Raw genomic sequence first — 24703 nt, forward strand, 5'->3', positions numbered from 1 at the left:
ATTTACTGTGTTTTCTTTATGATGTTACTACAGATGTAAAACATAATCAAGAGGTTTATCACGTGTTAAACTGGAGCTTTGGACAAAAAACCTGCTGCTTCGAAGTGACATGTGCTGCTGAGAGCTAAAGGGAATGTACAGACAGCTTTCCAATACCTCAGTGCTTCTGTCAGTGTTCAATAGCTCTTACAAAAAACACCTTAGTCCCTAATCCTGACAAAACCTCCAAATGGGCATTTCCACTGTGGCTGTACTGTCCTGTTACAGCCTTTTGTGATGGAACCAATCAGAATAAAATTGTTCACAGAGGTTCTTGTTTGCATTTTGAAACTGGAAATCTCACTGTATGCAATAAAAAAACACGTGTAGCCATCATCTGCATGACTGGAAGTGTCTGCTTTGATTTTCAAAGATAAAATTTTAAATCTGAACTTAAACAGTAATTTAATCAATATATTGATTAATAAATGCATTAACATACAGTACTTATTAGAGTTTAATCATGCCAAGATATTACTACACCAAAACCTTCATGAGTCATTAGTGAGAGATTGTCACATTTTGGTTATGCCATAAACAAGACACAAATTGAGTTTTGAGAGTATTAATTACCTTTATAGGAACTGACTGCAAATGTTTCATGTTCTTTCCAGAAAAATTTTCTTGTGATTGTTTCAGTTTGACTCCTGTCATTTGTTTTTCTTTCATTATGTATGAATCACTTTGACAGACTCACCAAACAGCTGAATGTAGAATTGAATACTGAGGTCAAATTCATAGCTTGTGTTGGCAATTACAGTTTCATTTCAATCCCTAATTTACAAGCACAGGTACCAGGCTTTTGCATGGAAAGACATGTTTTGTGTCTCCTTGTCCTTGGTTTGTGCTGTTGGATGAATTTCACCCAATTAGGATGAGACCAATATACTTCCTCTCATTCTCCTACCCTCTTATTTGTTATCCAGTGGGTGCATGCAAGGATGCAGGGATGGTGTTAGCAGGAGGTAGAGAAACCAGGAGAGACTTTTCTGTGCCGTCCCTTCAATGCCTGTTCATTGTTCTACTTCACCTTTTTTCTGTCTAGAGGGCTCCATCCTGGCTGGTTTTTAATTCTACAATAAAACAGCTCTTTTAAATGGACCTGCAGAGAGACAGAGGGGCACTCTGATGGCCAGTGATACTCTGGGTGGTTCTTCCATGCTGTTCCTTGAAGTGTTAATTGAGTTTTGTGAGCGTGCAGCAGGATGTGAGGGCACCAGAGCAGCACAGCAGCCACGGGTCCCTTTGTTTTCCCCACCAGCGTTGCTGATGCACCCCTTGCTTCCAGTGCTCTGTGTGTGGGACTGTGATGTGTGTTGGGAATGAAATGGTGCTGTTGGAAAGGAATCAGATGAACTCAAAGACCTTGAGCACCATTTTTCAGCTAAGAGAATTTTGGTGTAATTACGTGTACTTGTTCCATCTGCACACAGCAATATAAACACTACAGTGAGCTGGGAGTGAAGGGTGGGGAATGCTTCAATCTAGAAGTCTGAAATAAAGACCTCTGCAAGAGTCAAAAAAGCATCTGGGCAATCTCTTAAAAGCCTCTTGATTTGCTATTTTGGCTTGTCTCTTAAAATGCTGGGAAGCAAAGGTGTTTGATCTTTAGTCAACAATCTAAGTAACATTTCGCATATGAAATTCAGTAGGTATTTGTAAAAATGTGCATATAAGTTCCCAACTGCATGGAGTTGTATCTTTGTTTTCTAAATCTTAAATATGCTGGTTTTGTAACCACTACCCCTTGGAAATACTCTGTGTATGAATATGGAGACTGCTTAGTTCTTTCTGGTCAGGTTCCAATAGCTGTTTTCCCTTTTCAGTGGAATTCCACAGAATAGTGAACTTAGACAGTATTCCTGGTGGCTGCCATGAGTTGACCGGGTGAAAGCTCAACTGAACCTGTAGAGCAGGTGGTGTCTGATGGCTTTAAAAATGACCAGTGAAGGTGTGTTATATTGAAATATATTTGTGTGACAGCATATACTTGGAAAAAATATAGCTGAGAGAGTGAAAAAGGGAAATGGAAAACAGAGGTTGTCAGCCTGTCTTTTGTAAAAGAAATATATTTTACAAATCTGTGGATTGGCTTACATAAATACAAAAGAAAAAGCAAGTTGTATATGGAGGAGAAAGTGTAATATGTTATAACTAGGAGGAATAAAAATTAGAAGAATTCCGAGAAAGCAATTATTCTTGGTATTTAAAAATTATAAAAATTATATCCCTAAAAACTTTACAGAATTATGTTTTAAGACCTTGATTAATGACACAGAGTAATAGAGAAGCAGAGTCTAACCACTGTCAGAAATAATGATATTTGGTCCCAGTATCACTAAACAGGCTGTAAAAGAAGAGCATGTGCAGATCATTTTTGGTCTCTTAGCAAGTAAAGGAGGTTAAAACTAGATAAACTACAACATGCTTGCAAATCCAGTCAGAAAGCAAAACATGTAAGATAAAGCTCATTAAACCACTCGGGTCTGTGCTTCATGGCTAATTTACTTAATATTGAGGATTCTTTTAGATCAGGCTGCAGCGCTTTGTTGGTTTGGGGTTTGTTGGGGTTTTTTTTATCATATCACTTTTTTTGAAAAAAAAATAAATCAGTAAATCTCAACTTGCAGATGAATTTTTCATAAGCAGAAAGGGACTAAATATATTGGATCAGCTGGAATAATTTACTCAGTTCTGTCACTGACAGAACTGGTCAAACTGGTAGAAAAACAGCCCTCTAAACTGAGGTTTGAGGTATATTGCCTCTGTTTCTCTAAACCAAACAGGAAGAGGGCTGGACTTACAAGAAGCTGTCATTTGATGTGCTCAGCTCTGCAGGGCCAAAGCAATGCCCCTCCTAGGGCAGCCCAAGTGGGTTCGTTGAGTTCCCCTTTAGAACACTCTTGTCCGGGTTCATGTGTGCCAATGGTCAGGCACTTTCCCTCCAGAAAGTTTCCTTTCTGTTTTTCTTTTTGATAATGGACTTTGTTTAATCTGAATTGGATTGGGATCTGGCTCAAGTTCTTGATAGAAAAGCTGTTGTGATCTCAACAGTGAGATACTGAAGTGCTCGTAACAATCTTGGGAATGGTCAAAGCTGGAGGAAAGGAAGAAATTTTTTTCCCATAATAGTGGTACAGATTAGTGTTCCAGGGTCAAGGTGTGCTTTGGGTATGACAAATGGATGCAGAACAGTACTTTACAGTGTCACTTTTGGAGTAAAACAGTAAAACATGTTCTGGTCTTTTCTCCATCCTCACAGGCACATGATACTGCAGAGCTCCAAAATCAGAAGTAAATCAGCTGGATAGTTGCCTCCTGTCTTCCTAAATAGGCAAACATACTAGGAACAGAAAAGGGGCCTACTTACCTCATTCCTGTAAGTAGCTGTAACCATCCCTCCACCCCCCCTATCAGCATGTGTCCCTGAGTTGTTGTGAAATGCTGAGCAAAGGACGTGGTGAAGAAAAGGAAAATTTTAATTTGTTTTCTGGTTGACAACAATTAAGTGTAGCTAACCAAAGAAACCAACTGAAATTATTAACAGGCTACCAGCATGCCTATTGCCTGTGGCAACACAGAGCTGGTGGATGATGCAGTGTTACTCATTAAATGGCTTCCCAAAGCCTGGATGCTGTGTAAGTTCCTAACCCACCCCTACCATTGCCATGTTGAACTGCTGCAGCAGTTGATCTGTCACTGCAGAAGTTCTGTTTTGGGCCTGGTTCTTTGTTTTTATATTTCTTAGCAGTTTGTTGTGTAATAACATGGTCTAACCCACAGGGTGACTTAGATGGAAGATCCCCAGAGGAACAGCCTTGGTCAGGACAGTGAACAGAACAAGGTGTTTAGTAACTGGTGTTTAGCTGATATCAGCTGCTGGGAGTTGCCATTTACTTGCTGATTTCTCTGTCCATTCTCCAGGGAGAAGGTGGGTTTACCAGTGTGGATGCCTGCCTCATTTGCTTCACCAAAATGAGTTAGGGCACGCAGGAGAGAAGGGGGATTTCTGCAAGTAGAACCTATCATGGTAAGTCAGATTTTGTCCCTGCTTCTGCTCTAGAATTTCTCAGTGATGCTAAATACATTGCTTAAACCAAACTTTTCACACAGAAGTCTCTCTTCCCTGGAATTATGTTATGTTACACATAACGCTTCCTTGGCAGCAGGGCTGGATTGAGATGTTCTTCCCTACTACTTTTTCCTCTCCTACCACATGAGGTCCACAGAAGTGCTTGAGGGGACCTTCAGCAAATTACAGCAGCAAACTACATGGAGCTGAAAATAATTACTCTCTATCACGTACACAAAAAAATGATGAGTAACTGTGGTCTGTAGTTTTGATTGGACACCACAGCATCTATCTTGAATATTACACTAAAATTAAGTACATGAGAACTATATTTTTAATTTTGAGTTGCTAAATACTCTGTAAAATGCAGGTACTCAAAATTAATAGTGTTTTTTAAACTAATCTGTCTTCCTTAACTGTGTTTTTAAAATAGTATAATTACATTACTTGTTGGCACATTCTTAACTAAACTCATTCATGTTTTCTTCATGGAAGAAAAAAAAGACTCCTGAACCTCCCTTCAAGAGGTTCAAAAGCTTCTAGTAAGTCAAGTTCCTGGGGCCACACTTGAATGGTTATGTTCAACTCAACATTTGAAAAAATTGCTGATTTAGTGAGCCCTATCAATTCTGCAAAATGTTTAAAATCAGTGTTTAAAATGAAGGAAAACGGCAGATTGAGGATATAATTAAAGACTGTATTATAATGTTTGTACACATTAGAACTGAATGATAATGTTGCATTCTTGCATTTACTAAGTTTAGCCTACAGTTATTGCCAGGATGTTGTTCTGGCCCCCTTGGCTGTGCATCCCACTGTGAGAACCACAGTCTCGAGGCCATGCACTGTCCAAATTTCAACTCTGTCTGCTTTTTTTGCTAGACTGAAAATGGGTTAAAACATCCTTATACAGAGGTAGAGGACTTGTGTGATATTGGTGACTTTGACAGCTATAACTGTTTTGTGATCTGTTATTATATTTGACCTGCATGAGCTGCAGGTCAGGAAGTGCAGCAGCAGTGCCAGTGTGAGATGCCACATTCCCCCAGGCAGCGTTGGAGGCTGGGTCTTATTTTTTGTACACTGTTATTAAGCCTAATAGTGTTTTGATTATAAAATGAAAGTTCAATGCTTAAGGATGTGAGGGCAAAATACCTTGTAGAGATTAATTTTAATTACTGCAAGTATAAGTTCCCTGTCATTGTTCACTGGGATTGTGAAGGAGTCCCAACAGAAGTTCTACCAGTCCATAGCACTGCAGCATGGAAACTGTGTCTGCCTTCGTGTCTTCATTAAATCATTCAGAATTTAATTTGTTTCTAAGCTTAACCTTGGGTTTGAAATTCACTGTAAACCACTTTTTCAACAGCAATAGTGACTAATCAAACATAGGTTATATGTTTGATACAGATGCATTGCCCTTCTCCCCACTCCTCAGAATAATAATTCTGTTGTCTCATGTCTTCTCTTCTTTGTTGCCTTCATTTCTTCAGGTTTTCCTAGACTCCCACTTCTGTGTTATCCCAGTTCTCACACATCTTCTCAGTGCCTTGTAAAGATGCCCCAGCTCAAGCTTCTGGGCAGAGGTTTCCACATATTGCCCTCAGAGATGCCTGAGCAATTGCACATCTACAAACATGACAGTTTTTGAATTAACTCAGAATTAATTTAAACAAAAGCAAATGCAATATTGTCTTCAAAAATGTTTCCTTACAAGCAAACCTTCATACCAAATCCATATAAACAAACTGGACTGGGTGTGGATTAAGTCAAGCCAAAAAGCAAAGTTAGAATTCACAAATCTTTCTTTCCTATTTTCAAGAATTAATTTTGTTGGGTTTTGGGGATTTTTTTTTTGTTTTGCTTTTTGCATTTCTTTTGTCTCTGACTGGCAAAGGTCACCTCTTGAACATAAATTCTTTATCTGTCTCTGCTTGAACATAGATTCTTTCTCTTCCTTTCAGAAGTGGGACTTGATGTCCCAAACCATCTTAAGGTTCTTGAACTGTTGCTGAACTCATCCATTTTCTCTATAGCTGGTGCACAAATTTTTTCAAAGCTCCAACCTTCTCTGTGGGCACTGGTTTTTATTTAAGCTGTTGAGGATTAAGAATAGTTGTTAGTAAAACCTTTGGGATTCTTGCTGAGAATTTTATAAGTATCCACTTGGATCAGGAGAAAAAGCTGTGTCCAAGTGTTGCATACAGAATTTTTCCTTTGGATCCATTGTCACTTCAGAAGTCCTTGTGAGTTTGGACCCTGCCCTGTGTCTGCAAGTCTCTGTCTCTCTACTCGAGTGTCAGACTAGTTTTGTTTGTCCTTGCCAGGTCTCCAGCGTGGAACAACTGCATTGCTCTGTTCTGCTGGGGCAAAGGCAATCCCTGGTAATGGCTTCTTTAATCTTGTAATTATTTTACTTGGGGCAGTGACTCCAGCCAATTCCAGTCTCCTGTTGGGGAGAGTGGTCAAACAGAGGTAAGCAGTGCCTGCATAAGACAAGTTAGACTCTAATCGCTCATCATTTTGTGCCTAATTTAACTGAAAAAAATTCTAAACTTGATTCTCAAGAGTCCTAACATTGTATGTTTACCTTTTCCTGCCTTGCTTTCAGGTAATACTAATTAGCACTGTATGTACTATCAACACTTATGTGTCTCATCCAAACCAGATCTATCCACTGGGTCTTGTTTGTGCATCTGAAGTATCTAATTCTACTGTATACTTCAGTTAGATTTTGTTTTTCAAGGTCTAGAAAAGTAGAAAATCAGAGTAGACCAGGGAACCTGCAGAGCTGAAGAGAAAGGAGGAAATGAAGTAATCTATTATTCCACCTTGCATCTAAAATTTTTTTGATGACAAAAGTCACTTCTAAGCTTTTAGTTATTTGTTGCAAAAAATAGATCTTTCTTGGATATTTCTTTTACCAGCTTTATGGAACTTACTTCTCTGTGTGTTCCCTGATACACAACTTGGAAAAGAAACCCCTGGCTTAGCTGGCTGAAGCTCCCAGCCAGAGGTGCCGTTGTGCTGCTGCTGGGGCTTGTTCTGTGTGACCAACTCAGGTCCTGCCAAGCTCGAGGTCTGCTTTAACAAGGTGGGGTTCTGGTGTGTAAATAAGCCGAGGGGTCTCTCACCCTCCCTCCCAGTGCCTGCTCTGGGCTCATCCTTGGCACAGGAGTCTTCTAGATTCTGGTTTGTTTTACGCATCTGCATCAGGCATGAGGCATCTGCTGTTTCCACCCCAAGCATAACAAATACTACCTACAAGTTCTTAGGAAACTGCCCCCTTTGGGATGTGGGCAATGTCCCAGAACTTCCTGTAGTGAGTAGGGGATTGTCAATAGGAAATAAAGCTCACTTTTAATTTTCTGATGCAGTTACTATAACTTGTAGTCAGAGTGATAAGACAGAAATGTTATTCGGTTTTATTTGTCATCTTGGCTATTGCTGTGGTGGTATTTTTACAGAAGTATGTTGGCTTATTACAGAGCAGTGACATGTGGTTTTACAGATAACTGGGACACATTACCTGTCACTATGGGCAGCTTACTCTAGAATTCATCATTTGGCAGTTACTGTTCATTTTAGGCTAATTTAAGATGATGTACCATTTGATGGTACTCTGAATTTCAATACTGAATTTGTCCTAGGACTCCTCATTAAGGTGCAATTAATAAAGACTAACTGCTGTATTAGGATACTCAGGCTGCTCTGCCTAATGTGGGTGAAAGTAGAAGTGTGTTTTAATTATAGGCAATGCTCTGTCATTTTGAGATTTAATTGCTAGTTGGATTGATTATTTTAATAACTGTCTATTATGAGACAATTTTATTACATAATAGCAACAATATTTATTGCATGAGGTACATACTGTCAGTGAGTGCAAACACAGGGCTTTGCTTTTCCAAATGTAGAAAACAAACGCTCCAGTTCATGCTTTTTACCTCTGGTATCTGCCTTCACAGGTATCATCACTTATTTTGTCAGTGTGCACTAGACTAGTTTACTTAGTCCTCATGAAATTGAAATACTTTTGCTAATTACCAGAAATAAAGTAAAATACTTCTGAGTCCTGTTCCACAGTGAGAAATGAGATTCGTTCTCGTTTGCACAAACTGTATAAATCATGTTTTTTGCTGTAACTGAATCCATGTCTCTAAAGCAGCAACTTCACAGAGCTTTTCAGGCCAGTGTATTAAAAAAAAAATTAATATGTTAGACAGTATTGTCCAAGGTAGTTTCTCCTGGAATTTCAGCAAATTTTTGTTTGTCTTGATGATTCCTTTGTCTCAGTAAAACTGTTTTTCCAAGGTAGGTGGTTCAAGAGCTGGGTGAAAAGAATTAAATGTATCCTTTAAAAAAATGTTCTCACTGGACGCTTTAATCATTAGGATGTAATTTAAGAAAAAAATATTGACTGGTTTAGTTTAGAGCAAGAGTCTGTCATTCTAAAAAAATACACCTTAATCTAAGAAGGTCTTAATATATTATAACATGAAAATTACCTATATAGAGCAGTAGAAGGATACAGTTTGAATATTTCATGCAGTATACTTTTGTAGTACTTTAACACTCCTTTTTTAGTTATTTAGCATGAAATTCATGAGAATTTCTCTCCCATTGTTTTTACTGTTAATAACATGATGTGCATATGAGCACAGTGTCTACAGACTGAGCTATAGACAGTGGCCACGTGGTAAAAATATGATCTGTATCTCTCTGGAAGTATTAATATTTCAGATAAAGTGATTAGAAAATCTAAGTTTCTAATGTGTTAAACCTTTAAAATCAGAACAGTTCAAAATAAGTGTGTCCATCTGTTCTGGATGCTGCATGGGCTCTGTGGTAGTTTTAGCATTTCAGAACTAAACTATAGCCCAACCTAAGTTCATTTAGTCACATGCTTGCAAGTAAACTCATGTAGTTTTGAATTGCCCCTCTTGAAAAGACAAAAGAATTTCAATAGAATTAAACAAAGGCTATCCATACCTGATCTTTCTTTGTCGTTGGTGTGTATAAGGGCAGAGAGCATATGGATGGAGATCTAGTAGTGTTTTTATAGCTAAAAGAAGAGAGAGCCAGTTGATAAGTTGGTAGGGAAGACAGAGAGGAACTTCTTTCCAAGGAATCATCTCCTCTCACATTTCCTTTGAGCTGTCTCCCTGTATTTAAAGCATGAAAAACTGATGTTGTTTGTTAGACATGAATATTAAAAATCTTTGGAAACTTTACCCATAGAGAATAAAGCCTTGAGTAACTTTAAGTTACAGTGTAAATTAGACTAGTAAGATTCTAAAACCATCTCTTCATGGAACAGTTAATTCTCTACAGAGAACTAGAGGAGGAGCTTTAACACTCTTATAAGTTGAAATGATGTTTGGCAAATAGTAGGTTTCCAGACTGAAAAGGGTCAAACAAACACTGTGGTTAAGTTCCAGACACTTATTTCCTGGTCACATTTTGGTAAATTTGGAACTGAGTCTTACATCCTTTGCTAAATGTGTACTGCGTGTAATTAAGTTCCAAATATTGTTTCACTGGAGCCTATGAGATTTGGCTGTTTCATTTGTATTATTTATTGTAGCTGTGTCATAAAAATGAATTGTGCACTGGTGGTGTAATAAACTAACAAATGTCTTATTTGTCTTATTAAACAGGGAGGGATTAAAAGGATGTGAAAAAGTTGTATAAGTAATTGGATAATTTTTTATGGTGAGGTATTTTATTTTGTGAGGGAACAATCCTTCCCTTTATGCAGAAATTAAGAAAGATTTACACTCTTTTCAGTGACTGTTCTCAACAGATTCTAATGTGTACAAGAAATCACTTCAATATTTTTTCATTGATTTTGAAAGCAGTTGCTGAATTGCTTGATACTGTGATGAAACAAGGCAGTTTGTTAAATACAATTCTGCTTCTTGTGAGGATTAAAGCATCTCTAAGGGGAGATGCCACCCAAGAGGAAACCACTTGTCTCTTCTGTGTGACTCAGTTGCTGAAGCCACAGTTGTCACCACCCTTGGTTATCAAGAACAGCTTTTGTAATAGGATATTATGGGACCTTAAAAATACTGAGGGATGCTTCTTGTTCTTGAATGCCATCTGACTTAGCTACGACACTTCTTGTGAAGCTGGGATGCTCTGGGTGCTGAGAGTGAAACAGCTCGTGAGAGTGGGAGAAATAACAAAGTCAGTGGCTGTCCAGTTATTCTGTGTGCTGTATCAAATCCTTTGCAGTATAGGAAGTACAAGCACTGTGGGAATTCCGAGGGTGCCTCTAAAAGTAACAGAAAAATATCTCTTTTTCAGTAGAAAGAAAAAAGAAAAGGGCATAACACATTCTAGTATTTATGCAGATGATTTCTATTTGAAAGCTGGAGCTAAGTAGAGCTTTATGCAAAATAACTTTATTCTTCCCAGAAGTTCGGCTTTTAAAAGCCCAGCAGTTAAGATAAGTGATTAAAATGGTTTGGTAAACAGTATTATAGTGAAAACTGAGATGCACTGTGGCCGTTAATTTTCAGACCATGTTCTTGAACCAGAAAATCTCCTATTTCTCTTGCATAAATAGGTATAGTAGTCAGATTGTTCAAAGAAAGAAAAGTTATAAAAATATACCTGCTTCACAGGAAAAAATAAAATGGTATCTCCCTGTTCTACAGAATAAGGAAACACTAATATATGTATATTTAGTATTTTGTTATTGGTACAGATATTTAAATACTGCAGAAACATTTCTTGTACTGCCCAAATTAATCCAAAATGTTGACAGAATTGATTGCTGCTTTTAAGCAATATATATAACAGAGAGTTTATATGATATGACTTTAACCATCTTCCTGGAATTAAGAACCTAGAATCCCAAAGACTCCAAAGCACAGCTCAAGCACTTCAGTAGAGCCCATCCCCACCTGCTGACTGCAGGGAGAGCTTCAGATCTCCCCTTCCAGGAGGACTTGGCTACAGACAAAGGATTCTGACATTTTTGCACTGTGTTTTTTCATCTCTTGGTAAGAAGAAAGGCTGATTAGATGGGAAAACTTCAGCTCTAGCATTAGGATCTACAGATCAGGGTTACACTGAGCTGGAAATGCAGATTTGAAATCAGACATAGCTGGATAATACCATGCTAGCAAGGCCTGCAGTCTGGAACTGATACCACAGGGCAGGAACAAGGGAAGGCATTTTTAGCCAGTTTTCCTAAGTCTTTCTAGTGAGACTTATTCCTATCTATCCATGTATCCTTCTTCCCACTTCCACTGAAATCATTGTATGATTTGAAAAATAGTTAGAATTATCCAAGGTAATACAATTCTTATAAAGTTTGTGAAATTTTGTCTGGTGGAGAAAAAAACCCTGAAACGAGAACAGTACTTGTTTTCCAACTTCTTTGACAGCAGATGCCTGGACAGTGCAGCACACACATGGGTCTGGACTAACCTTGGGATGTGCTGGTGACTGCAGAAGTTTAGGATATTAAAGGACAGAAATCCAAGGAAAATGAGGCGTCCTTCTTTCTTCTGTTTGCAGAACAATTTCCTGCGAAGCTGATAGGATTTTCCGATTAAGTTTTCTACATGTGGAATTTATTTATTGGTTCTGTGAACTCATAGGTGTGCTTCAAAGCTGGTATTTGTGTGTTGTTATTAACTAAAGGTAGACAGACGGGTCCAGACAAAACTGAAGACATCTGCACCTTCAGCATTGAGATCTGCCTTCTGTTTCTGAAAAATGTTGGAGCTATTTGTAAATTTGGAAGATCATGGGGACTGTATGTTGCTTATCACGCTTATGCTTGTTAGCTCAGCTTCTTATGGACTTTTGTAATTAACTTTATTCCTTGTTTTCGCAGTCACAGCGCTGCTTTTAAGGCCTTGTGCAAGAATACTGTTTATTTTATCTTTTATCCTCACTGAAGCAGTGCAGCACATTGCAAATGATGTATAAAGCTTTTCTCCTCACTCTTCACTATTTCTTGTCAGAGTAAATAGTGTACGTTGTGCTGTTTGATATTATTGCCAGCTTAGTAATGTCCAGGAGAAAGTTTCCAAGCCTAGAAGTGAGAGCAGAAGTTCTATAAAAGCTAAACCTGCTGAAGTCTTTGCTTCCAGAGATGTGTGTCTAACACATTACTGATGGATTGGTCCATGGACAGAACAGAGAACCATGTGAGGAAATCTGTCCCTTAGTGAGTTCTTGTAGTGGTTTGTAGGAGGCCTGAGAGGGCAGGAGGACTTCCAGTGTCAGCTGTTGGTGGTGACTCTGGCTAGGGTGACATTCTATTAAGTGTCAGACTTTCAAGAGATAAAGGTTTACTGCTTATCTGTAAGTAGCAATGGCAATTATAATATAAATTTCCTGAATGTCTTTCTCTTTGAGAGCTTACGTTCTATCATTTGAATTACAGAGAAAGTAAAGAACTAGATTTTCAACCTCCTGCTGGAGGTTGTTTACATAATTTTGGGCCTTTTGGCTGTGGCTTTACTTTAGGAGACTGACAGCCTAATTTAATCAAGCAGATGTGGATTTGGGTATGTGGAGTAGATATTCAGTCACATAAGCTGTATAAAAATTCACAGGTCAGGTTCAGGACTGTTTGAAGTTGCCCAAGAAATTCTTTGCAACCAAATCCCTTTTGGATGAAATCTATTTATGAAAGTGGTTTATTTTTTATTTTTTTTTAGTTAAAGCCTCTAGTCTTTAGAGATCATCATCATAGAAAACGTTAATGTTGTATATAAAAAAAATGGTAGCTGCTCTATAGTTTCTGAGTTGCATACATTATGTTGCACACAAGCAGATCCACTTTTATCTTAATAAAACAAAAATACTGGCGACATGAGCTTGGTTCTGACCCATGTTCAAATATGTGACTAGTCGATGGTAGTGACCTTCTTTTCCTGACATCATCTCTTTTACTTTGAAGCTAGTGCTTGAAAAACCAAATTATTATCATCTAGATAAAGTTCAGCTTGTACCTTTTCACATTTTTCAAGTATTATGAACTCCCCATAGATGGTTTGCTTTTCAGTATCTACTGATAGGAACTCAAAGAAATGAGCTCGTTCTGTCTGTCATGAAGTGGAAAATGCTGCCGGTTAATTGACTGGTTCAGCAAAGGGAAGAGCAAGAGTTTTTTCCAAAACACACGTATATAAGAGAAAAGCTGACTCAAATGAGTGAATTTGCACATCTGCTGGTTTGGGCTGGGGTAGAGTTAATTTTCTTCCCAGTGGCTGAAATGGGGCTGTTTTGGATTTGTGCTGAACAGGGTGATGATGATGATGGAGATGCTTTTGTTGTGGCTGAGCAGGACTTGCACAGAGCCAAGGCCTCTCCTGCTTTCCTACTGCCCCTCTGGGGAGGGGACACAGCCAGGACAGGTGACCCCAGTTGAGGGACATTCCAGACCATGAGACACCGTGCTCAGAGTATAAAGTGGGGGCAGAAGGAGGAAGGGGGACATTTGCAGAGGTGGTGTTTGTCTGCCCAAGTCACCCTCACACGCTGGGGCCCTGCTGTCCTGGAGAGGCTCCACACCTGCCTGCCCCTGGGAAGCAGTGAACTGACTCCTTGGTTTGCTTTGCTTTCCCTGTTAAACTGCCCTTATCTCAGCCCGTGGGTGTTCTGACTTTTACCCTCCTGGTTCTGCTGGTGGGGCAGTGAGGGAGCAGCTGCTGGGGCGGGGCTGGGCTGGGGGCTGGGGCTGGACCACAACAGCACTTACTCTGTCAGGCAAACTGCCTGATTTAGTGGAGTGACTGACATCAAAAACAAACCCATCGCTTTTTCAAATAAGATTCTGCAAAACTAACCAGGGACATGAGAGTCACCCTGTTTCTCTGTGTTGTGCCCTGTGGTTGGTCACTCCTTAAGCCACCATTTCGATCAGCTCACTTGGCTGCTTTTTTGCAGGAAGAACATGGTTTCAAGCAAACTCTTTTTTGGTTTGTTTGTTTTTTTGTTTTGTTTTTGGTTTTTTTTTTGGTTAGGTTTTTTTTTTCTTCCTTTTATCTGGTTTATAGTCTTGCCTGTCTGTTGAGCATCTGTCTTATCAAACACTGATCTATTGTGGGACTAATTCCTTGCAATAATTTTCTCTCTCTCCCTCCTCCACCCAGCCATTTGTATTTCCTATAAAACCTGTCTGAAGTTAGGGATCTTTGTTGAAATCATTCCTGCTCCACATCCACAACTTTTTATTCTGAACCAACAGTAACAGGGTTCTTTCTTTGTTCTTGGCATTTCTGGCTAATAGGCAGACCTGCTGGTCAGGCAGAGCAATTTTCTGCCTTACGTCTTCAAAAAAAATTCTAATAAATTGACAGTGTGTATTGCCCAAAGTGCTAAAATATTGTTTCTAAAAAAAATCAACAACTCCCAGTCAGCTCTGCTATACATTGAGCTTCTCAGCAGCAGCAAAGCAGAGGAGTTTGATCAATGTCTTTAAAATAAAGACAAAAAGATTAGATGTGTGGAAGGTATTGTCTCTTTGGATAGCTTAAAGGAATTTTTTTTTAATTAATCTACTTTCCCAGGCTTTTTGTTAAAAAAAAAACCAGAGAAAAATACAGGTATTTCCAAAGTCCATCTGTTCGATATGTTTAAAAAGATATAAATATTTCTCTCTGCAGTAGATTAAATTAACAGATATTTATATGCTGAAAGCTCTACAAAACATGTTCTAATTCCTTAGAGTGATGTTGTCATCACACTTGTCAACTAAGGCTCAAGGAGACTGCAAATTCATTTGTATTTTCCCCTCTTTTCCTGTCTGGCTCTCCATGATGAGCTCTTTGTTTCAGAAGAGATTGTTCTTTGTTCTTTTTACAGGTGCTGTTTTCATGTGTGAATTTGGTACATAACTTTAAAAAATGCAAGCACTGTTATTATTTTCTTCAGCTGTTGCCTGTAGACATTAGTACTCAGTGTGGTGAAGGGTTTTATTCCCCCACCCCCAGGCTTATTTTACAATCAATAGCATTTCCCATATTCTTTTTTTCTGGCTTCCTGAATTTCCTGGTTTGTACACTGATATTTAATTCTATGTTCTGCTTTTCATAGAATGTAATAATAGATGATGTTGTCAGTGGCAATTAGAACTAATGTCTTCTTCTTAGAGGTGCTGAATGTCCATTAATGTTCATTAATGTCACAATGTTCAGAAGTTCTCAAAAGTCAGGATGCGCTATTTTAACATCAAATTTGGAATGTCTGTTAGTTGCTAATGCTTTTTTGTGTGTGCATAATTCTTCTGCATTTTCCTTGTAACACTTTACTTGGTTCATCAGCTTTCAGTTCTCCTTGTTGACTCCGAGTATTTCCAGTTAATTATTATTCTTCATATTGCCTGAATTTCAGGAAAAATCACAACTTTAGAGGTAGTTACAGCTTATTTATGCTGAGAGAAAACTTACAGAATGTTACCAAATTGATTTGACTACAAAGAAAGAGGGATTTTTCTTGCTGCTTAGGGCATCTTATTTTAGTTTTTTCTTTTTGATTAACAGCAATTCTTAATTCTAGATAATTTCACACTCATTTTGCTTGAAAATGAAGTGAAATTTATAGCTTTCTAATATGTATAAGTTGGAAAAGGAGTTGGAACACAAAAAAGAAACAGATTCCAAGAAAACTATGGAGAATTATGCTAGTAGAGTACTACTTTTGCCTTTATTTTTAAAAAGATCTGCATGCTTTGTGTTGTCATTTAAAAATAAATAAATCTTTAATAAGCCAGGACTAAAGCACAAATGACCAAGCTTGCTACTTTATGTCACTGAAGAAAAGTGTTTTCACCTTTTCCTATCATCCCTTCAGGGTATCTCTAATTGGAATGTGAGAGGTCTCTGACAAGTTTTGGAAAATACCTTCAGCATATGTCTTGTCAGTATTTCTGTACTGATATTTCCCAGCAGCATATAAATTGATCTGTGCTCCCGCTGGGAACTGGCCCAAGGCTGTGTCACCCTCAGCTGGTACCTCACACCACTGGGATACGTTTCAGTCCATTTTAGAACAGCTCCTATTTAAATCAGTGGTGTGGAAAGAAACCCAGATGTCCTGTGTGACGTGGCCAGGCATGGGGACTCCATTCCCTCCTCTGCCAAGACTGGTTCCTCAACAGCACCTTCAGCTGACAAAGAAATGGCCAGAATCAGGCAGTCTGAAGCTTTGCGTCTGCTAGAAGTTGGCTGTCAGTCCTGTAGGGACTGGTTCACAATCGAACCCTGAACTGATTTTGTCAGTTCCAACAGTCCTCCAAACACAGTAATTGATACCATCAGGCAGACCTGTGCTTATCCAGAGAAAGTGTAGCTGCATGTGCCAATGGGTCATGGAGAAATCCATCCTCCCCTTTCAAAAACATGCTGTGTATCAATACAAGTCCTTAATGTAGGCCAAACCTGAGTTGTTCAACCTATTGCAGGGTGTTCCTTTGACACTGCTCTTCACTAGGTACAGATATCTATTATTTCCTTCCCTGGGTCTCAAAAGAGACCTTTTCAACTGCAGCAGGCTGTCTCTCAGCAATTTCTTCAGGACTTTATTCAGAGATGGTAATTTTCTGCTTAGATCACTGAACAAAGCTTGCCACATTTTTCCCTTTCCACCATGAGAAGGGATATGCTGATTTGGCATCAAAAATAATGTGCTTACACCTTCCTGTCCTCCGTTACCCTGGCAGAAAGTTTTGGAAATAACCCCTAATTGAAAAAGTACGGTGTTTTCCCCTAACACTGACACTTTCAAATTTTTAACATAAGCAAAGATTCCAACAACTGAATAGTATTTATGAGAATTGTGCTTTAATCCTGCTGTAGTAACTATAGGAATTAGTTCCTTCAGGATTCTTAAAACAGGTTAGTGTCCGTTATAATTGATTATAGAAACATTTCAATTCCTTCTCAGTGTAAAAGACGATGCATCAACTTCACTGCATGATTTTCCTACAGGAAGAGCTGAGGAAAAGTTCAGGTTCTGAGCAGCTCCACGACAGGCTGTGACTGCTCGTTCACCAGCACAGGTACTGAGCTGTTTAATGCCTGTCCTGCTGCATCTGGGATATGTTGTTCCCTACTGTGCAAATGGCAGGAGGGCTTTCTCTCTACATGTGTCTGGTGCATGGATTTCAGTTTTCCTGCTGGATTCTTCACAGACTGTCAGCTACTTACACAGCCTAAGTGAAACACACAGTTGTTATACTTACATTATGCGTCTCCGATACGTCGTGACATGAATCATTCCAAATTCCATGTCTCAAAACTTTATTTTCTCCTTTGTATCTCTAGTTGTTTTAAAATCTTAGAGGTGACATTAGGCTAAAGTTTTTAGGAGGAAGAGGAATTAAGTCTTCTATTCCTGTTAGTTTAGTTTTCCAAACTAAATGCAATAACTGTGGAATGTCATGTTTTGCGGGCTGGGGGGAAATCACCAGTTCTGTTTTGCTGCATAATGTGTGTGTGTTCTTTCCTGCTGTAGATGGTTTAGCTCAGTACACACTGAGCTGATGTGCTTACTGTTGAATTCCAGCACATTATACAAATGGCTGGCAAGCTGATAGGTTATATGCTTCTAAGGACTTACAAGGACTCACTTTTTGTACCTAATCTGAATTTCAGAAGTTCAGTTTGCTGTTATTTTTACAGTACTTGTAAAAGAGAGAACTTTCCCATCAGTCTGTCACTAAAGCTGTTGGATGAACTAATTGGTGGGATCAGTATTTTTAAGGGGAATGTGAAAAAATCACCATTATGTGTTTTGCCTTGATGTGAGGAACAATGTAAAGTGAAGAGTAACAGACAGTAAAGCCTTATGTTTAAAATAGCAGCCGAATTGTCTATGGCAAGGCATGAATATGCTGAAGACTCCATTTTAAAAGACTATACTGAACCCTTAATGCGCTGACTGTGCACTTGACACACAATTAAGCATTTGAGCCTTTCCCTAATCTCTGTGTACAAGGAGATAAAGGATGCTTGGAGACTTTTATCAGTAAGACTATTTATACAGAGCTCATCATGCAAACGCTTTTGATGTCCTTTAAGCTTCTGCCTTCATATCCCTGTCAGCTCAATCCACTGCACACATTTTCTGAGTCAAACCAGCATAAGCCAAGGAGGGGAGAAATGTGTTCCATTTCTCACATGGAAGAACCACTAGTCAGAGTAAGTAAGACTTTTCTAGCTAGAGAAAAAAATCTTTTTCCTCATCAATAACTTGTGAAAGACTATAGAAACTTAGGACATAGATAAAGCATTTATGTTTCTCATGCAGGGGTTATAAAGAGATTTCAGGGGATGAAGGTTCAGAAAGAAAGAAGATCTGTTTGTATTAGCACTTCAAACTGTCCACAAGGACTGGTCGTTAAAATGTTACATCACTGAAGTGCTGCCTGACTCTGGGGAATAACAGAACTGTCACAGGTGTCTGCAGGAACAGGAAACATTAAACAGTCATAGATCCCTTGTAGATGAGCTGTAGACTGATGCTGTGTGTTGAATTTTGCATTCTTCCCCCCCCAGTTTTCAACACAGACGTCTGCAGGACATGGCAGTGCCACTTTCCATAGCTAAAATAGAATTATCATTTCTTCAAAGCCTGTCCTTTCTCTTTAAGAGGACCTACATACTGATAGTGACCACCTTCATCCTAAAAACCCTTTCCTGCAGGTGATCTTGTTATTACTTCTTGCATGTTACTGTTTCACTATTATTGGAGATATCTTTTCCCTCATTTTGCTTGAGCTAAATGAAATAACTGCAAAGAACCAGTGAGCAGTGTAACTGTAGGTAAGGCCTTGGTCTGAATGTACCACTTGTACTGAAAAAGCCAAGTCTTAACAAACTAAGCACAGAGTTGACAATGCAGAAGATAATTCTTTATGTCTGGACTTAAAAGGACTTCAGTGTGCATGTGTGGAACAAAAATAATGGAAACAAGCACACACTTGAGATTTTGTGGGGAGATGCTGACCCAAGTTCAACAGATTATTAGCAAAGAAGGTTTTCAGCACTGTGCAGGTGGTCCTACGCTGCTGAGAAAATTGTAGCAAGTATTTCAATCCTATGTCAGAAGTAGAAGTGGAAAATGGAACCCCTTTTGAGTTCAGGACAAGCATTGCATGAGAATCTCAGAAGAGAATTGAGGTACTTCTGAAAACTGATTTGAGAAAGGTTCTTCAGCTCCATGTCAGTGATTACTTTGAAATGTCAGATAAAATAGGGAAAAATTAGGAAGATGCTGTGGATATTCATTCTTTATGAAGAACATCTCTGCTCTCTGGCCTCAGCTGATTTTTACCTTCAAAACAACTGTTTGAGATCAAGTTCTTTGTTTTGAAATATATTTGTAGCGTCTTTAGTCTGTGTTTCCTTGTTTTCTTTGCTAACTTCACACAGAAGTTACTGCAGGGACCGTGCAAATGTAAAAAGATAAAAATCTGTCCCCAGAATGATGAAAGAATTGCAGCTGAGATTACCCCCTGAGCCTTTGGATATCTCGTTCTAATTTTGTTCTGTGCATTTATGTCTCTGTGTAGTTTGTCCCAGGCCAAGTTGGGGTCACACAGGGAGTGTTCTTCAGTTTATTGGCCCTCTGGACAGGGAATACAGCAGGCAGAGTAAGCAGTATTTGAGGTTGATCTTAAACTGCTGAAGCTCCAGTGTGTTTATGAGAACTGCCAAAAAGGGCTGAACTTGCATTTCCTTGTGCCCTGACAATCATAGTGTCCATGGTAAGCTTTTAGATAACTTAGTTACAACAGCGAAGTAAGTGGAATAATTGTTATTGTAGTTTAAATGGTATATTGTGATGTGATAAAAAAGGATGTACAGCAAGCACATAGGTTAAGTCCTCTTTCAACAGAAGAAGTAGGTCAAGTATTGGAAAGGGTTTATTTTTCTGTGCAGCAGATGTGTTGGACAAAATTACAGAAATGGTTCAATCGTTGCTTGTTAATATGTAGCTGAAAAAGGGAATGCACTTTGACTGCTTGATTATTTCCAGGGCAGAGAAGTTACATCTTAGGAGAAGCAGAGCAGCAGAAGGGAGTGTGTCGCTGTTTCCCAGAGCTCATAGGGGTTTCAGGGTGTAGACAGTTCAGTTTGCTAACATTGCATATGTGGAAATGTTTGGGCTTATTCATGGTTGATGGTTGTTTTTACCCCATGCAGTTCAAATATCTTTGAAAGTGTTAGAGGTATTAAAGGTTACTTCTGTAAGTTGAGGGTTTTACAGTTGTTTTTTTTTAAGTTGTGTGAGGGTGATAAAGATAAGGTCATGGGCACATGTGGTTTGACTGCATTTCCTTTGCAATGTGTGACATGATGCTCTTTATGTTATTATGAACTATTAAAATAATCTACATTGGTATGAGGATATCTGTAATGTGGGACATTTGTAAGTGCCAACAAAGAATAATTTTTTGGTCAGATTTTTGATTCTTGCATGAAAATACATCACAGTGAAGGGGAAAAAGAAAAACTGGGAATTGAGTACTAAATATTACATATATTAGTCCATAAACGCTCAGGAGTTGACTTAGAGCTGAGTGAGTTAACACTTGTTAATGTAGGTACTTAACTCATGTTGCAGTTGAGTTATCACACAGACAACTGGCAGGTTTTGCATAAAAACCATTATCTGCTGAGATCTGGCTATTTCTGTATGTATTCTAGGAAATAATTACAAATAGCACATATGTAACATTCTGTTGTCATATCCTAATTCCCACAAATTGGGGACTGTGTTATATTTCTGCCTATTTTAAAAGCAGTATCAGGAGGAATGTTTTCCATGATGAAAAGGTTTGGGCAGATATCTGTTAAATCCTGATTTTGATAAGGCTGGGCCCAGTTACAAGCAGATGAGTTCATTGAATGGATTAAAAAACAGAAACAGTAAAACTGATTGTAAGTACCTTTTAAAATAATAAGGTGAAGATTATAGTAATTGGATTATGTATTTGCAAGTAGCAGGACTTAAACTTAAGAGATAAGAGTAGATTATATGCAAAGGGAAATGCTGTTTCTTTTAAAAATAAACCCCATGAAATAGTGCCCTTCCTTTCTTGTGCTCATCTCTTTTTTTTTTTTTCCATCAAAGAATATGCCTATCCTGATTGAGTTTTCTGCTGAATAACTCTTCACTAGTTCATTGCCTTAGATTGTGGAAGCTTATGAGAATAAAAGTTAGAAAGGTGTATTTGATGATCTCAGGAAAGAGAACTGATAGAGGAAATAGAAAGTGTGAATTGCCATTTTTACATAGGAAAGCCATAAGGAAATTTTTGTACATTCATAATTCTTTTTTTTTAAATTATCTGGATTGTACCCAAGAAATATTCTTTATGCAAATTACTGTATATGGTAATTTATCTGCATGGAGAGTAGTATCCATTAGGCTTCTAAGGTCAAACGTAAGGTTGATTTTAGTAGTTATTGTTATTCAAATAGCATGAGTAAGTGCAATGATTAATATACTACTTCTCTTTTATTTTTTTTCAGATTTCTCAGGGGACAAAATTTTGCTTATTCATACCTTCTACTGTGGCAAAAATGGATTATTTTCCTCACCAAAAACCAGCAGCATAATGCCCATCCAACACCTGCCTCAAGGAACTCTTATTTAAAGTCTATTGTAAGTCAAATTAAACACTTGCTTAAAGGTAGCTATAATCAGCTGTGTATCTATTTACAGCTCAAGAATCAGCAGCCTTAACAGGAGGACTAATCTTAGCAGTCTGGCTTTTCAGCAGCAGCTGTTAGTTGTTAAAGGAAAGCAGAGGAGGAAGTGCTGCAGGGAAGCAGAGCTGGGGCCGAGCTGCCTCCTGAGCCGGGTGTGGTACCTGTGTGTCCGCGGGAGAAGGGGCTGCGCAGAACTGCACCTCAGAGGCACAAAAACAGGATTGAGAGGATGATCTGCATTGGAAATGAAGGCTTAGCCTCCTGTTGCTATGACAATTGATTTTAGAAATTGCAGTGTAGGGGCTAAATAACTCAAAATGAAGGAAACTGCAGGGGGTTAAGCTGTTTTTCAGTGTGTTGGCTCTGGTGCCTACAGGCCCAAGAGTGTCCTTTTTAATGCAAAGCTAACTTGAAAAAGTAATGAAACTCCATGTTATAGGTATCCAAGAATGGTAACTCAGACTTCATGCTTTTTGTACTGAAGTTAATTTTACGCATGCAGAGTATATGATAGCTGCTTTTGTGAGAGAAAACAGTGTTTAGAGTTTTAGGCAACATACCTCCTTCATTTGAGAGAAGGATGACATTTGGGGACATATATTCAATATTTCTATACAATATCTTCTTGCCATATCAAGAAAAACTTATAAATGAGGAAAATGAGGGGACAAAATAAGGAAAAAGTTCTGAATGAGGAAGAAATCTAGCTTGTTCAGATTGCTTCTTTAGAGATATATTCTAGTGGAAGGAGATGTGTGTTACTTAATGAAACTGCATTTAATAAGAGGCCTCAGATTAACATTTGAAATCTTAATTGTTATCATTCTAGTGCAGTATAATACTGCCTACTTCTTTATCACTCCCACAGATAAAAGAATAATTGATACTTGAATTTGTTTTAAAATTAAGGTATTTGTTTTAGGGAAATTCCACCTTTATCAGTGGCATTCCATTTATCCGTTGCATAGCTGCCTTCTGTTACAACAGAAAGAAAGAAAGGCTGTGAGAGCCTTGTGAATTAGGAAAACAGTGTCCATTCTCTGTATCTGTGTTCTTGTATGAAAGAAAAAATGTTACAGCAATGGTATTGTTTTATCCTGAAAAAATGCTGATGCAGGGATGCAAGAGGATCCTTACCTGAAAAGGCTCTGTCTCTTGCTTGGTTTATTTGAGTTCAGGACCCCTGTTTCTGTGGACTTGTTGTTTATCTGTGACGTTTTTTCCCCTCTGAGAATGTTACCATTCTCAAGTAAGAAAAATAGTGTTATGAAAACCCTCTGAAGCTCCATGAAAATACAGTGACAGAGTGCAAGTAAAGGACCTTTGTTGTTAACAGTGATGGCAGGTGTTTCACAACATTTTATGAGGACTGAGGTATTTTAAGGTATTGAGTGTTTCCAGCTTTCCATGCTGTTTCTTCAGTGGGAGTGTGCCATAGCTCTTAAATGCAGAGTGATCTTTTCAAGTTTTCTACTTTCTTTAATCTTAGCCTCCAGTCATAGGTTATAATCTCTAAATCTTAAATAAATCACCTCAAAAGATAATTTAGTGCTGTCCTTTTTCTATAGTTCTATCCTGAAATAATTCAAATAAGCAAATAATAGACATTTTAAATAGCATTTCTGAAAATTGAAATGTAGCTGTGTTTTAAAAATACTTCCCAGTTGGTCTCTGAACTCTGATGGTATTTGTCCTAAAACTGAACTTAAAGTACTTGAACAGTTCTCTTCTTCTTTGATGGTTCCCACAGGGCTGAGAATTCTTCAGCACAGCTTCTCTCTTTGTCTGCAATATACTTGTGTGTCCAATGTATCCATTCAGGACTACACAAGATACTGAGGAAAACTGATGCAAGTCAATTAAATTTAGGAATTTGGAGAGGGCAGCTTAAATCCCACCAAGTCTCTGTGTGCACTATCCCATTCATAATTAAAGTGGCCTCCAGTGAATTTAGTTTCATTCACTTTGAAGGCAAGATGAGCCAGACCAAATTAAGGCCACGTTTTATTCACAGATGAAAGTGTTTGCAAAGGAATTTAATGGACAGAGACAAATCCAGCAAAATTAACTGGGTTAGTTTTTCTGAGGTTCATTGTGTAGACAAAACTTCAGTAATCTTAGTTGTCTTGTAATCTGACATGTTTTGAGAGTCCACATTTTATAATGGACATGTACCCCCCCACTTTCCCATCAGGTCTAGTGCACTTTACCTTTTGTTCAGGTGGTTACTGTTGTTTTGGATCGTTCAACTAATGCCTTTTAATCTATCACTGTAACTTCATGCGCTGGGAAGATCCTTCCCATCAGGCAACTTTTTAGAGCATTTTTTACAGGTTTTACAGAACTGGGTGATTATTATTGCCAGGTAGCTGTAAGTGCATGTCCCAGAAGCACAGCATGGGTAAGGCTGGAGGGGACCACGGGGGTCACCTGGTGCAGCCCCTGCCATCGTGGTGTCCCTTCCCTAAGGCAAATGTGCAGTGCCTCTGACTGGAGGGATTGGCCCTTCCAGTGGTAGAACTCAGTCAAGTGCAGCCGATTTGAAGGGATCAGATACAAAGTGGTGTTTGATTTAGGAGCTGGTCTTCCTAGTTTAGTACAGAGGCTTTAAGGAGCCTTTTTGGTGAAGTGTCCAACAGGTTAAACAGTACAGTTTGTACAGATATGTTTCCTGAATAATGTTTTGTTTCTGTCATTGAAGTTCTGTGAGCAGCATGGGTTTAGCCATATAAAACAGATTGCTAAATTTAGGTTCACTTCATATGTGACCAAAGTGTATAATATATATTTAGTTCTATGGGAGATATTCTTCTGCCTCTGAGGTTAAAAACTGGCTTTCACCTCTATATTCTTGGCAGCTAAAACTAGAGGTTATTTGAAGATAAAAGGCTGTTTTAAAAAAAAT

At 38.5% G+C, this 24703-nt stretch overlaps 1 protein-coding gene across 9 annotated transcripts in view; it reads left to right on the forward strand.

The window, feature by feature from the left end:
• Nucleotides 1–24703, forward strand: part of OTUD7A (OTU deubiquitinase 7A) — a 121337-nt gene that overhangs the window by 41949 nt on the left and 54685 nt on the right. For all 9 annotated transcript variants that reach the window (XM_027657615.1, XM_027657613.1, XM_027657617.1 and 6 more), the window contains 3 exons: nt 3302–3418; nt 3964–4069; nt 21619–21751. The gene's annotated coding sequence lies outside the window, so the exon portion shown is untranslated. The remainder of the gene's footprint in view (nt 1–3301; nt 3419–3963; nt 4070–21618; nt 21752–24703) is intronic.

This window comes from Corapipo altera, unplaced genomic scaffold (genome assembly GCF_003945725.1).
Source record: "Corapipo altera isolate COAL_440 unplaced genomic scaffold, ASM394572v1 308, whole genome shotgun sequence".
Classification (NCBI taxonomy): Eukaryota; Metazoa; Chordata; class Aves; order Passeriformes; family Pipridae; genus Corapipo; species Corapipo altera.